General features: G+C 36.4%; 1 protein-coding gene across 2 annotated transcripts in view; it reads right to left on the bottom strand.

The window, feature by feature from the left end:
• Positions 1–4,439, bottom strand: part of il21r.L (interleukin 21 receptor L homeolog) — a 40,143-nt gene extending 35,704 nt beyond the window's left edge. The window contains exons 1-2 of one of the 2 annotated variants that reach the window (XM_041576980.1): positions 4,293–4,439; positions 1,035–1,121 (exon numbers count right to left, since the gene is read on the bottom strand). The gene's annotated coding sequence lies outside the window, so the exon portion shown is untranslated. The remainder of the gene's footprint in view (positions 1–1,034; positions 1,122–4,292) is intronic. The other variant, XM_041576978.1, reaches the window with a different exon arrangement.
• Between the last annotated feature and the right edge of the window lie 12,175 nt (positions 4,440–16,614).

Here is a 16,614-nt window from a genome sequence, read left to right as displayed (position 1 = left end):
AGAATAATAAATCACTTTGGCACAGCAAATTTTAAAAGAGCACACCACATCCAAAAACATGGGTAGCTCATGGGTTGCACTTCTACCTTTAAGCACAGGGGTCCTGAGTTTGATTCCAGTTAGGTGCTATCTGCAGGTAGCTTGTATGTTCTCCCTATAATTAAATGGGTCTCCTCAGATTCAAAAAAACAGGCAGGTTAATTGGTTTCTGATTCAATTGCCATAATGTAAGGGACCTTAGATTATTAGCTCCAATGGAGCAGGGAATGATGTATTATCTGCAATGAAATGCAATGGTGCTATATAAACATGGGGAAATACATTTTAAAGTTTACTTTTAGTATGTTATAAAATAGCCATAAGCCTATTAAGCAACTTTTCAATTGGTCTGCATTATTTGTTTTTTTATAGTTTTTGAATTATTTGCCTTCTTCTTCTAACACTTTCCAACTTTCAAATGGGGGTCACTGACCCCATCTAAAATCAAATGGTCTGTAAGGCTACAAATTCACTGTTATGGCTCATTTTTATTACTGATCTTTCTATCCAGGCCTCTTCTATTCATATTCCAGTCTCCTATGTAAAACAATGCATGGTTAGTAGGGTAATTTGGACCCTAGCAACCAGACTGCTGGAACTGCAAACTGGAGAGCTGCTGAATATAAATCTAGATCACTCAAAAACCACAAATAATAAAGAATGAAAACCAATTGCAAATTGTCTCAAAATATCACTCTCTAAATCATACTAAAAGTTAACTCAAAGGTGAATAACCCCTAGTATATACTCAATTCCCCCTTCTTTATTTGTCACATCTACAAATAATATAATGTGTAATGCTAAACCATACTTATTTTTACCGATTATACAGAATGCCATTATTAGTCAGTCTTAGTCATAGTCATAGTCTTGGGTAGATACCAGAAAAGTTGAGCTAATAATTCAGTTAGTAATATATTACTGCAAGAGAAAGATATTTGTTTACGTGGCTTTTTGTTAAACCAGTCCAATGCTGTACATGCAACTGTACTTACTTCATCACTCATCTTCCTAATCTCCTCCACCTCACACTTGCTTCTTGGAGGCAAGATTAATTAGCTCTTTAATAAATTGTAGCCAAACTATAAGAAAACACACACACAAAATTAAAATATTGTGTAATATATATCTGCAAAAAATGGTAACACCCTCAGCAAACTTGTGTCTCCAACACCGAGACACTGTGCACTTAAAGGGATCCTTTCATCGGAAAACATGTTTTTCTCAAAACGCATCAGTTAATAGTGCTACTCCAGCAGAATTCTGCACTGAAATCCATTTCTCAAAAGAGCAAACAGATTTGGTTTGAAATCTGACATGGGGCTAGACATTTTGTCAATCTCCCAGCTGCCCTTGGTCATGTGACTTGTGCCTGCACTTTAGGAGAGAAATGCTTTCTGGCAGGCTGCTGTTTTTCCTTCTCAATGTAACTGAATGTATCAGCGCACAAGTCACATGACTTGGGGCAGCTGGGAAATTGACAATGTGTCTAGCCCCATGTCAGATTTCAAAATTGAATATAAAAAAATCTGTTTGCTCTTTTGAGAAATGGATTTCAGTGCAGAATTCTGACGCAGCACTATTAACTGGTTCATTTTGAAAAAAAAAATTTTTTTTCCCATGACAGTATCCCTTTAATAACACGTTGCACCTCTCTTCCCACCATAACGCAATGTACAACTACTTAAATTGTTTTCTATGGTTCAGATGTCTTTTGCTGTTTTCTCTCTTTCTCTCCTATGTTCATTTCCTGCCACTCCTCTCAGTGGGTTATGGGTTTTCCCCCAAATTCTTTATTTTTTTTTACCAGAAAACAATAAATAAAGTCTATTAAAAAAGATCTGATAATGTGGATATGCAAATCAGTTGCTTCATTAGGGTACATACATATAAGAATTTTTCTTCCCTTCATGTTTCTGATAATATAATAACTGGTTTTGTTCCCGCAACCAATCAGCATGTAACATTTGGCTCTGAAAGCAAATATCTGCTTGCTATTGTTACTAGACCTGCCACAAACATTGCAACTTTTATTACATTATCCTACTGATGATGGGGTATTGTTACCCAAAAACAGAAGGTATAGGATTGGTAGGAACAATCCATTAAACTTGCTCATAGCATGTAAAGACTGGTACCATAAAGCTATGGGCACATTCCCTGCCCGTAAGTCCATCTCAGCAGTTAGAGGAATGTACAGGGGCAATTTCAATTGCCTAAGCAGGTCTTTACAATTGCAATGCTCTTATTTGTAAATTATATATAGATAAGAAATATCAGGAAAATATAAAATTTAGATTGAGAAATTGTGTTGAATGTGGATCACAAAAAAATATTCATCATAGAATCTCACAATCTATGGTGCCTAACATAGTCACACCGTGGTTCTATATTTCACCAAAAGCCAGTCAAAGGAATGTAAATGCTGTAGCTCATCCCAACTTTAAAAAACATTTTTCTGGACTACAAATCCCAGCATTCGATTATGTTATACAGGTCTAAAGCATGATGGGAGCTGTAGTCCAGAAACCATTGAGATGGTTTTCTAAATTCTTCCAGGACTTTAATTTTCTTCTTGGTTTCATACAATCTTTGCAAAAAAACAGGGGCAAACACAGTAAGCTTAGGGAGAAGAGATAAGGCAACTCTGTTCAATAAATATTTTCCAAGCTAGGGCCCCACATGATGCAACTAGATCATCCAATAAGGATCCTGTTGGCTCTGCATATGCCGGTCTTTCAGGTATTTATCCATGAACACCAAGCATGCACTATGTTCCCCTTCTGATTTCCCTGTCATTTTTGAAGTGGGGGTTGTGAAAGTTCATACTGGGTATAATTTACACTGAAGGAGTGCATTTCTCATTGTTAAATGGTTACTCTCACTACCTACTGCTAACTTGTATAACCAATTTTATTTTCTACACACGCTAGTAGGGTTTGCATACATATATAGCTTTATAATTAAACGTTTCTGTTTATTCTGTCCCCCCTTAAGGTCCATGGCACATGTGGTGTATATTGTGCTCTTATTTCTGCAATTTCCATCAGAGTTTCCAATAAAATGCCACAGTCCACAGTTAAGAATACACCATGTAATATAAACTTAAGTGGCTTTCAGTATCCCGTTTATTCAGCACAAAGTATCTACAAAAAGTAAAAAAGCCTTTTAGATAAAGGGTAATTAATCCTGTTTCATCCTGTGGGATGCTTGCTCTGGTACTAGAGGTACAGATGTCTATATGTAGATACATACTGACTGCTGACTTGGCCTCTTCTAATTGAGTTAACAGCCTATTGGTCTGTGTATGACCCTAAATAATTGGCTTACTGATATTGATTGGTCCAGGTGACTGAAGGTTGAAAATGTAAATGTTTGCATGCTTTAAGATAAACTCCAAAATAGCGATCTTTCTTTGATGCCATAAAGCAAGCTAAGGTAATTGTTTGCCAGAAAGGAAATGGAAAACGTCACAAGTGCCGAGAATCACTTTTGTCCATGCACTAATAATAATCGCCAATAAGAACTACATTGCAGAAAAAATGTCCAAATTTACACTACTTTCCAGAATATTTCTGTTTTCAAGCAAAAATAAGTGCTTAATATTTCTGACAAACTCCCTTTGAATAGTCTTTACTATTTAAAAAAAACAAGCATTTGTTGGGGGTATGGGTCTACACATCTATAACCAGGAATGATATTTTTTTACTTGCTGTTGGCAAGTAAAGAGTAAATAAACCAATGGCATTACCACACATTTCCCCACATACATTAAACCAAAAATCACTCACCTTGGAAAATAAAGTAGTTGCAAAAAGTCCAATATTCAGGTGCAATCTGTAGAACTCCTATGCCGTGAGTGAATTACCAATAAGGAAGACAATACAGACGCTCTCCGAAAAACTCAGCAATAAGTGATTTATTTGTTTCACAAAACAGGCAATGTTTTGGACTTGATAAAGCAGCAGTTGTAAATCCAAAACATTTGTTTTGTGCCACAAAAAAATCTTCACCCTTTTTCACGGTACTGTTGTATTATTTCCGACTCACCTTGGAAAATAGTTTCTAGTAAAGTACACCAAATACCTCTTCTCCTATGTGTAAGCAAGTACCTGTATCACTGTAGAATTCTGAAGAAGATATCATGGTCCTCAGTGTGGTCATTCTCTCCACTAACCTATCGCTCTGAGAGTAATTAAACCTACAGAATTAACACAAATGTGCCCGTATGTCTTAAATGAAAAATCTCTCACCTTGGAAAACAGTTTCTCGTGGCACTGCATAAATGTAGTTCACCAAGTACACTGTTTCTGCCCAAAAGCTCTGTCAAATTAATGATACAAATGAAAGGAGAATTAGGTTCACGTGCACACTCATTCTCTGAACTCCTCACGAGTCACTTTTTCCTCCCTTACGCACAACACGCAAGAAACAGAAAGCAGGCACAGAGCTTTATTTCCCCATTAGAACAAGCTGCTCTATGCAAATACATTATATATAAAACACCTGTATTATTATATAGCCTTTTTTCCAGCAAGAGTTTTTTTTATAGAAAAAATGTTTTATCACAGCACTCCAGCTGCGTCCAGCCATTTAAATCATTTGCAATAGTTCTTCCAACATCAAACATCAGTTGTTTTGTCTATAGAAAAAATCATTGGCAGTGGAGCTGTTCTTTTGCAGCATACGCTGTTCTGCAGTGGTACTGAACAAATTGGGCCACTTAGGAGCAGGACGATGGTCCGATCAGACTGTACCAAATTAAAATGGTGCAGAGAGCACTGCTGTCATGTGCAAGGGATTAAGCATAGGATTCCACAGCTGCTACTAAAATAATAGTGGAGAAAATTCTCTTGAGAATTTTTGCCATGATGAAATGATGTACAGTATGTGGAAAATTAGCACGGAAAGGATGATGTTGATGTTAATGAGATTCTAGGTGGCTTCTCTATCTTTATAATGGTATTTCTCCAGCCTGAACCTGGACATATTTCTTGTTGAGAATTTTCACTGGAGAAAGTTCACCTGGAGAAAGTTCACCTGGAGAAGAGAGGTGGATTTACACCAATACAAAGAGAATTTTCACCACTGCAAAGTTAATTCTCCAAAACTTGGTGAATACTCCTTTTAGTAAATTGGCGATGTTGAGGGGAATCCTCATTTTGGTGAAACTACTCCAAATTTTCAATTTCACCCTTTAGTTAATATGCCCCTTTGTCTCTTATCTTTTCATGAGACTTGTCCTCTCTGTTTGCACTTCTCTGTATTGTAATACTGTACACCTGTATCCCAGCAGTACAATATGTAGTGAAAAATGTATATAAGGGCATTATAAGTCAATGAATAGTTTCATGACCATATAAAGGCACAAGGACGAGAGCTTTTACACAGATCAAGTCAAGTCAAAGGTGACTTTTAATAACCTCAAATTTTAGTGAATCATGTGAAAAAATTATATCTCCTAGCACCCATTATAACCATTGACATTACTAATCATGATTAATATAAGGATATAATACACAATTCCATGAATATCATGTAAATTATATCCTTATAAATGGTGCTTAGTGATGTCATTGGTTATAATTGGAGCTTAGTGATGTCATTTCTGTCACTCACTTTGACTCACTGAAACTTGGGTATTAAAATAAATAAAGTACCCCCTGTTGCAAAATATGAGGATATTAGAAGTCATCTCGGAGTTCCATGGCCTGTATAAAAACTGTATTCACTATATCATGGTTCTTGTGTAATATAAAGTTATAACTACATACAGGCAAAGAGAGATCACAGCCCTTCATATGTTATCAGCCTTTACTAACTTTGTAGAACATTTATCCTCTAAGTCACTCTCAGCATATATAGCCTTGATGCCCAAGCCAAGAAAGGGCTCTAACTTTCAACCTATTTATTGAGTAATTTTTTTATCTTGAATCAAAGGCAGTGCCTGATCTAAATCTGCTGTCCTAGTCAATGGCTCATTGGTGTGACATGTACTGCATATTTTTAGGATTTGCCCCTAGTCAATTTAAATCGCTGTGTAATTTTTGCTTGACAATATTACACTATAATTAAACTTCAAAATTATGGATGTAGTCTCCTAGCATCTTGATTGCATGCATTTGTCCTTGCAGTGAAAGTTTAAGGTCACACAATTTATGAATAAACCATTTGAATTTCTGATATATTGTGTATAGTTTACTATAGGTGGATCGGGTTAATTGAGATGGCAAGGGGTCCACACACATTTACAATTTCATTTTGTTAGTAGTCTTTATGGATAGATGCTCAGGGCTATGTAAGAGGTGGGGTTTATGTGTGCAGAAATAGTGCTGACATAAGAGAAGAAAAAAGAGAAATCTGGGGAAAATGTCATGGGTCTGGAGATAAAAACATTTTGGCCCTCACTGGGCCCTTTATCAAGCCATGATCAAGGCTTGATAAAGGGCCCAGTGAGGCCGAAACTTTGCTTTTTGTCTACTTTTTGTTCGAGCCAATAACATCACCATGATTCAACGTTGATCCATCTACACTGTGTGCTACAGTTTTTTGGATTTTGTGTATAACTTCATGGCAGGTTGGGTAATATATTGCTTAGCACCTGACCCTAGTGGATAAGCACCTAGTGGTTGAGCACTTCATTATTGTATGGGTCTGGCGAAAGTCTGAATCTGATTGTCAACGATAGGGGAGTACTTGTAAAATGCTTGGCCAATCTGATATTCAAGTTTAGGGGGAGCCAAGAGTATGGATAGCTAAAATATTGGGGAAAACTCTGATAGGTCCTTCATTGGATTAGGTGAAAAGAACCTAAAGATTTTATCTTTCCAATGATATTATAGAATTTTTTTATTCTCGAGCATACAGGCATACAGTCAAAAATATCAGACAAAATAGTTTAGTCACATTTAGTCACAGGGAAAATGTTGCATTGAAACAAAAAACTGTTCTATTCATTTACAATAAGGATAAAGAGCTTGACTGTTTCAATAAAGAGTCAATACTTTTTCGTGCAAATTTCTGTATTTGTGTTTATTCGTCACATTTTTTCTTAAATCATGGAAAATGCAATCTTAAATATTCATAAATATGCCCCTTAGTTATGCTGGTTCAGCAAATCAAATTTCTTCTGAAGATCCAATCAGATTAACTTCAAGGAGACATCAAGGTGAGAGGCTGACCACACTGGGTTGACCAGCTGCCTAAAGTTATTTGAGGTTTATGTTTTGGTACAAAGCCTGATGGGTCATTATGTATAACAGAAATAATAATGGAAATGGGTCATTATGTATAACAGAAATAATAATGGAAATGAGGTATTTCAACAAAATATTTATCTAGTACAGGAATATCAATTTTAATATGGACATTAAATAATGTGTTTGTTTGGATGAGAGAATCCAGAAGCCTGCATGCCATCTAGGGGTTACTCCTGCCATGTAACTGATGACCTGCCACCATTGTATTTTCTGGATTATGTAACTATGTAATGCCGTGATATTGAACAGATCTGCTAACTAGATTCTGTTTAGTTCCTTGCTCATTATGGAGAAATGTATATTGCACATCTATTTTCTGTTCCCTTCAAATCATATCACTATGACTATGTGCTTGTGAACAGTACTTGGAAGAGGCCAGTTTCACTTTACCATCTGACCATTGACCTTTGTATGTGAAAGGAACTAACTAGTTGCAGAAAGTTGCTTGTGGTTTTACATATGGTCTGCATAAACTTCATAGTGGGTGCAACCAAAAGCACCGGTTTACGTTCCTACCGCACACATCCTGATTTCTGCTGTCACTTCCATATCATATTTTTTGTTCCCTGTTTGGAAATCTTAGTGAAATCTATTAAAGGCATGACTATTTATTTATCCTACAGCAATTTTAATTATGTGGACTAATTGTCCCCAAGAGTTGCCCAACTGTCTTAGATTAACACCAGATACAATAAAGTTAAGTTGTCCAAAGAATCCATTTTAATTGGATATGACCTGTTCTTTACATCCTCCACAATCTAAAGCCAGGTGTTCCACACACTTATCTGTATTTCCTTATTGTTCATACTTGTGAACACACTGGGGGTTATTTATCGACATTCACGTTTTAGAGGTTTGGGAGGTTTTTTTATACCTCAAATTAACTCACAACTAAAAACTCAAATGTAAAAAACTTTAATCAGTGAATTAGGGGTGAAGAAGTGTTTGGCTGAAAAAAAACTCGAAACACTCAAATTATTCAAGTTTTCGAGGGAAACCCACTGAAAAAAACCTAAACATCATGAAGGCTACAAACATCTTCAAATGGTTGAAGGGACCTCTGCCATTTACTCCTATATGACCTCGACAAGTTTTAGCTGGATTATTTTCAGATTCAAGCTATTTTCAGGTTCGGAGTATAACAAATCTCGAAAAAAATATTTCGCCAGTGTTAGTCACTTTGCCCTTTAGTAAATTTGCCCCATAAACTTCTGTTGAGGTCATCAATAACTAAGTCATTTACCTATCTTTTACACATGACAAGCAAAGGACTAGCTCCATAAATAGCTGCAGTGGACAAAACTACAGCAAGCAAATCATTTGTGTGGGGTTAAACGTCCACTGGTACTTAGTTCTTTTTAATAAACACTCCACATTTATAGTACAATAAATAATATCAACAAAACACCCCCACTGCTGAGCTTTGACTCATAAAAATAATTCTTACTGCAATGTACAACCAAGTTTTCCAAACTGCATGATCAATCATTCTCGCACCCCTTTGGTGTTCAGAGGAAAAAGTGCATCAGGGTTCCGTGTATAAATTAAATAATAAATCATAAAAACAGTATTAAGAATATAATACCAATTGTGTCTTTGCCGCCCTCACCCATTTACAATCCAGAGGAACGAGTCCAGCCTGCAAGATACACAAATAAAAGTTTTTTTCCTTAACAGTTACACCAAAAAATGAAAGCGTTTTAAAGTAATTTAAATATAACGTATCGTTTCCCTGCATTGGTGCGTTTGCTTCAGAAACACAACTATAATTTACTGTATATAAAGTGGTGCTGTGTAGCCATGGAGGCAGCCATTCAAGGCTCAGGTTACATTAGCAGATAACAGATGCACTTTGTAGAATACCACTGTATTATATTACAGAGCTTATCTGTGATCTGCTAAGTGACCTGTGACTTTTCTCCTTTATCAGCTTAAATGGCTGCCCCCCATGTCTACACAGCAGACTTTTTGTATAAACTATACTAGTTTTTCTAAAGCAAACACATAACTTTTACCAATGCAGGACAACAGTACATTATGGGGCCCATTTACTTAGTTCGAGTGAAGGAATAGAGGAAAAAAAGTTTGAATTTCGAATGTTCGAATATGGCTACTTCGACCATCGAATGGGCTACTTCGACCTTCGACTACGACCTTTGACTTTGAATCGAACGATTCAAACAAAAAATCGTTCAACTATTCGACCATTCGATAGTCAAAGTCTCTTTAAAAAATTCTTCAACCCCCTAGTTCGCCACCTAAAACCTACCGAGGCCAATGTTAGCCAATGGGGAAGGTCCCCATAGGCTTCCTAACAATTTCCTGATCGAAGGAATATCCTTGATCGATGGATTAAAATCCTTTGAATCGTTAGATTCGAAGGATTTAATGTTCGATCGAACGATTATTCCATCAATCGTAGGAATACCGCAAAATCCTTCGACTTCGATATTCGAAGTCGAAGGATTTTACTTAGACGGTCGAATATCGAGGGTTAATTAACCCTCGATATATGACCCTAGGTAAATGTGCCCCTATATATTAGTTACTTTAAAAGGCTTTTATTTTTTGTGTTACTGTTCCTTTAAAGGGGCTGTTCACCTTAGAGTTATCTTTTAGCGATACAGAGAGTGATAATGTCGAACCAGAGACCGTTGTATTCCTGCCACTGCTCCTCCCGCATGAGCCACAGTAGGCAGTTTGGGCCAGCCTGACACTGACATAGTATATACTGTGACGCTGCCTCCAAGTCCATCTTCCCTGAGTCACACCGCCTATCCAGCTTTGGAGAATAGCTTGTTAAAGGGCTATTTGAGTCCACTTCCCTGGCTGGTGCTCCTATCAGCAGAAAATGGCACCGGCCTGGGGTTATACCAGTGAGCACCATGGAGCGATCCTCTTCTGGCTTCTTCTTTCTTCAAATTTCCCAGGGCAGATGCATGCGCAGTACAATGAAATAGCTGACTTTTTCGTTAACATTTTTTCTAATGCGCATGTGCAGCCGCAAGAAGAAAAAAGATGCTGGAAGATGAGCGTTCCGTGGTGCTAGCTGGAATAACTCCGGGCCGGTGCAGTTTTCTGCTGATAGAAGCACACGCCCGGGGTTTCAGGTAAATAAATGCATTCACTTGGGGGTGCCTAACATTTGGCACCCCCAAGTAGTAAACAACTTTCCTTCTGCTTTAAGTATAAGTTTTCATTATGAATATGGAATATTCAGTGAGCTCATTAAGGGGCACCCCCAGAATTCTGTGAGAATTATGATGTGATTCAGTAATGACTCACTGAGATTCTGAGTGCACAGAATGATGCCTGTTTTGCTCATATTGTTTAAGAAAATTTTTTTTCACACGGTAAGTATAAGTAAGTCTACATATTTTATGTTTATTAATTATAAAGAGCAAAAATATTGTGGGGCACATTTACTTAGCTCGAGTGAAGGAATAGAATAAAAAAAAATTCAAATTTGGAACTTTTTTTGGCTACTTCGACCATCGAATTGGCTACTTCGACTACGACTTCGAATCGAACGTTTCGAACTAAAAATCGTTTGACTATTCGACCATTCAATAGTCGAAGTACTGTCTCTTTAAAAAAAACTCGAATCGAATCTCAATGTTAGCCTATGGGGAAGGTCCCCATAGGCTTTCTAGCCAATTTGTGATCGAAGGAAAATCCTTCGATAGATGGATTAAAATCCTTCGAATAGTTTGATTCGAAGGATTTAATCGTTCGATCAAACGATTATTCCTTCGATCATTCGATCGAACGAATAGCGCTAAATCCTTCGACTTCGATATTCGTAGTCGAAGGACTTAACTTTGACAGTCGAATATCGAACCCTCGATATTCGACCCTAAGTAAATGTGCCCCTGTATGTTGTATACAGAAAAATTCTTATATTTACCTACACGATACTGGAATTGTAGTTATAATGGATCACATTACATGTAAATTTTGGCCATTGAGTAGAGGTTATTTAAAGAACAACATATCAACAGAGCCTTACACATTTATAGACACAATGTGCCACTAATGTGTTGTGTAACTTAAAAGTGGATTATTTAACAAATAAAGATTTCTGCAAAAATGTTTTTAGTGTTCAAATTCAGACACTTGTCAGAAGATGACCATTCCCTGTAAGGGCTTTAAAAAAAAAAAAAAAAAAGTAGTGGGGTTTCTGAATTTGACATGATTTGTTATGATAAAGCTAGAATATCAGCCATAAAGCATGACTGCTGCACTGTGAGAAAGAGGAAGTGGATTTAACCATTTTATTACACTTTGTAGTTCCTATATTAGCACACAAATGACATACATAATATAAGTAATATTTTTGACCAAAACTTTTCTTTACTTTTCCACGTCGTTTTCCCACAATAGTCATAAGCTGGCCATACACTTCAAAATCTGATCTCTGGCCACTCAATTAATCAGGTGCCCCAGGATACTGAAAGTCTCATTATAGAGTGCAAACTAAAGCTGAGAGTTGCATAACTCAACGTTTCTGCAGCAATAACAATGTTTAAAGGGGATGTGCACTCAAATTCTAGGTTATAGTTAGCAATTTGCCACTCACAAATACTAGCTATGTGTTGAAAGATTTGGTAAGGTTACCAAACCAGCAGATCTTTGTCATATTCGGTCATCCTGGTTGTAAACCGAATCTGATTCATCTGATCATTTTGATTGCAGGTTAATGCTCGGATCATAACAGAGACCCAATGCAGGCCTCACTTAACCGAATTGTTATAAAAGTAATTTTGGCTCTATCCATGGATCAATAAGCTGCTGAATCAGGCATGTTGGCAAGGCATACACCAAATTCCTTTTGGTATTCAGCCCTTTTCAGCAGGATTCGCTTGAATCCTTGTGCCTGGTTAAACCAAATCCTTAAAATCATGTGACTTTTCGTCACAAAACAAGGAAGTAAAAAAATTTTTAGCCACACATATCAGGTTGAAGACGCACACCAATAAACTATTTCTATCTCAACAAATCTAATAGTGCAAATATCACTGTATGTATCCTGTACAATGTAGTTGCATGTTTATACCAATGACACTTAGGGGGTTATTTACTAAACTCCGAATTTATCTGGTCGAGCTTTTGGCGGCAAAATTCAAATTTTTTTTATTGCAGATTTATTAAAGCCCGATGCTGCAAAAAGAATCTGAAAATCTGACATCTTATACTTTTGTATAAGTCAGTGGCAGAGGTCCTTATCCAATTTTGAAGTTTCTGTGGTCTGCACTGGAATTAGCCAGAAAATCTGACCATTTCATGCTTTTCGGGCAAAAATCTGAAAAATTCAGACTTTTTGGGTAAAAATCTGAAAAATTCTGGCTTTTCGGGGAAAAGCCCAAAAACAATAGAGCGATTCGGGAAAAAACCCAGAAACAATCGTACGATTCAGGTTTTTCCATTATATTTATCGAGTTTTTACCCAAACCGATCTACCTACCTTTCTACCTAATCTACCTACCTTTCTACCTAATCTACCTTTTTTTTTATTTTTATAATAAATAAAGGCAAATCGGGTATTGGAGTTTGGTTGTGTTTTTTTATTTAAAAAATTTGCGAAATTCAGATTTAAGTACGTAACCCTCTAAAATGCCATCCACCCACTGCTTACCTCATAACATATATGTGTGTGTGGGCTCCATAACCACCACACAAAATATACCTTTCATTTCAACATAGAGGGGCTTGAAGTAAAATGTCACATTAGTGTTGGACCTGCCAGGCTTGATAAGCACCTAAGCAATTGTGCCCTGATATATATATGATCTCTAGAGTCTATAGTAATCTCTAGACTTTGAGTCGGTAGGGGATTTCCAGTGGCATTTTGCCTGAGAGTAGCTATAAAATGATCATGGCAATTAATCCAATAAGAATAAGAAAATTTAAATCACAATAAATATCTTCTGCAGTCAAACGGAGCAGACATATTCCAATAACAGAGCTATCTTTAGCATACCAACACTCCCAATTGGAATTATTATAGATTATAATATTATATATTATATGCTACACCATAAGGACTGTATGTTTTCTGGACAGCAAGTCCTGCTAATATAAATTGTACTTTACATACCAAATAACATTTTGCATTAAACAGCAGTCGTGGTGCAGTGTTTTCCTGCCTTAAATTATAAAACCATTGCTAAAGGGGCTACACCCTACGGCCAATTCAAGGCCACATACTGTATCTCAAACCACCAGAATTTTTATTTCTATTTACACTAAAATAATTCTATGGAAAAACCCTTCTTTAATTTTTCCTATACATTTGTGCTTAAAAATAGTTTTACCTAAACCACGCTGTAAAATGAAACCAAGTTTTTACTAAAGCTAGCCAATCAAGTGGAACATATCTTATTTAAGTGTTTTGAGTTCAATTTAAGTGCGTTTGTGGTTAGAATGCTTTGTATTTGAAGGCAAATGTCACTTGTTATAAGAGTAGATATGTTGCTCAACTGATTAAAACAAGGGGTCTGTTTTCTCTGGCAAATGCCTAGTCCAAAAGAAGCTCAAATCACTAGATGGCTTGCAGTACTGCTTTTGATCTGTTCCTAATATCTGTTTGTATATGCCTGTATATGGAGCCTCTCACTTGTCACCTGCCATGACTTCATCTTAGACTGTTTCCCCTGGGGCAACAATGGAGGCCTAATAACCCAGACAGCATCAGGCTAAGATAAGATAAAAAACTAGCACAGAAATGGAAATTCTAGCAATGTTTAGAGGCCCATTGTGCCTTTATTTGCCCCTGTTCTGGTCCTCAGTCTTATCTTAATTTTTGTTATATTCAGGAGACCAAAGAATTACTGGCTAGGAAGCTGACAATTTGGGGCGACTAATCTCCCTGAACTGCCTTCCCACAGGCTAGAATGTAAATCACTGACGGGATGGCAATCGGAGCACTTCGTTTTCCGAAGTCGCCCGCAGTTTTCTTGTGAGGCAATTTATCCCTAATCTCCCCGAATCTGACCATGTATCTGACCATGCATCTGCCCTAAGCCTGTCACTGGCAAACATGAATAAGGATAATGTCAAACCTGGGTGTAATCTATAAGCGTAGATCCTTGTGGCTTTTTTTATTTTATTTATTAAAGAAATTACAAACATCCCTTAAACCTTAGTAACTAGTGAAACTAGGTACTGGGCTTAATTCTTACAGCAGAAAAGTACTTTATTATGACTATTATCTGTGAAATTATAACATGTTTATTTTTCATTACAATTTAAATTTATTAGGCATTAAATTTATTAGGCATTGGAGTTGGTACATTTTTGCTGACTCTGACTCTGGGTACCCAAAATTGCTTCTGACTCCACAGTTCTGTATAAGCCATCTGAGTAATATTCTACTGGCCTGACCTGTTGCTACAGTACCTCTTCCCTTATCCTCTGCTCTTGACTCTCTACTACTCCCATACTCTTTAGTCAACATGAGCCCCCCCACTCCTGCCATTCTACCCAGGCTCTTTACTTTCTCCTTATTAATACTCCTCTTCTTTTTCTCATGGTGACCTCTACCTTTTTTTTAAATTAAACTCTAAAATAAAGACTACTCATTCTATCTTCTTGTGAAATAAACGTAACCCAGTCGTCTCCAATATTAATTCCAGATCATTTAAAATCAGAATAGATTTCCTACGCAGGACAACAGTATATCTAGAAGCATAAGATCTGGATCAAAATGTGTTTGTAGTCATAAATCATTGTTGGGGGTAAATTGTTAAAGTGTAGGTCTAAAAGCATTATTGAACCACAGGAAGAGATTATTGAACCACAGGAAGACAGTATTTGTCACACTTTTTAAAACTGACTGTAGAATTGGATGCCTTCTTAAAGGAACTATTCAGTATGAAAATAAAAATTGGATAAATAGATGGCCTGTGCAAAATAAAAAAATGTTTCTAATATAGTTAGTTAGCCAAATGTCATCTATAAAGGCTGGAGTGACTGGATGTCTAACGTAACAGAACAGAACACAACTTCTTGCTTTTCAGCTCTCTAACTCTGAGTTAGTCAGTGCAACTGCTTCTTAGCATGCAGCTCAGATACAAAAGCAAACAGTTATGACCCATGTGGCCCCCATCAAGTCATTGATTGGTTACTGCCATCAGTAGAAACCAAGAGAGCTGCAAAGCAGGAAGTAGTGTTCTGGCTATTATATTAGACATCCAGTCACTACAGCCTTTATACATTACATATTTGGCTAACTAACTATATTAGAAACATTTTTTATTTTACACCGCCTATCTATTTACCCAGTTTCTAGTTTTATACCTTTAATGCAGTGGGACTAACTGTTAGCCAATGTGTTTCCTCCATTCCTTCTGATTGTGATAGATTCTCCTTGGAGACTACTGTTATATCTCAAGGAGATAGATTCTCCTTGGATCCTGTCAATATCTCAAGAAATTAAATATGCAGCTTCAGCCACAGAGAGGAGTGAGACTGAAGGCTTCTCAGATGCCATAATTAAAGGGGCAGTTTACCTTTAAATTAACTGTTATAGAATGGCTAATTCTAAGCAACTTTCCAAATTTTTTTTAATTTTTTTTATACATTTTAAATTATGTTCATTCTTCTTCTGACTCTTTCGAGCTTGGAAAAAAAACAAATGTAATGCTACAAATGTATTGTTATTGCTACTTTTTATTACTCATGTTTCTATTCAGGCCTCTCCTATTCATATTCCAGTCTCTTATTTATATTATTGCATGGTTGCTAGGGTAAATTGGACCCTAGCAACCAGACTAGTTCCAAACTGGAGAGCAGCTAAATAAAAAGCTAAATAACTCAAAAAACACAAATAAAAAAATGAAAGCCAATTGCAAATTGTCTCAGACTATCACTCTATAAACCATGTTACTGAATGCCTTCAGAATAGTTTTGGTAAAGGATTTGTTATATTAAAAGACATTAAAGGCACACACTTTTGTACTTTAATCTTTAATTTTAGATTGTCAGATTCCTCTGCATGTTGCGTAACTTTAGAAGCTTCAAGTTTTAGGAATTCAGAGATGATATATATATATATATATATATATATATATATATATATATATATTCCATAGTGAGAAAGGCCCAGTGAGGGTCGAAACATCAGTCCTTTTGCTCTACAATAAATTGAAGTCCTGCGAGTGCGGCTCTTTCTCTGGAGATATATATATATATATATATATATATATATATATATATATACCCTCCATGTGCTATAGTTGTACAGAAGTTGCTTAAGTTCAAGTTTCCCTTCAGTAATGCAAAGGATTGCCAAGGAATCATAAAATATATATTTTTT

The sequence above is a fragment of the Xenopus laevis genome, chromosome 9_10L (assembly GCF_017654675.1).
Source record: "Xenopus laevis strain J_2021 chromosome 9_10L, Xenopus_laevis_v10.1, whole genome shotgun sequence".
Classification (NCBI taxonomy): domain Eukaryota; kingdom Metazoa; phylum Chordata; class Amphibia; order Anura; family Pipidae; genus Xenopus; species Xenopus laevis.
The sequence above is the reverse complement of the archived record's forward strand: the minus strand, read 5'-3'. Positions and strand labels throughout refer to the sequence as shown.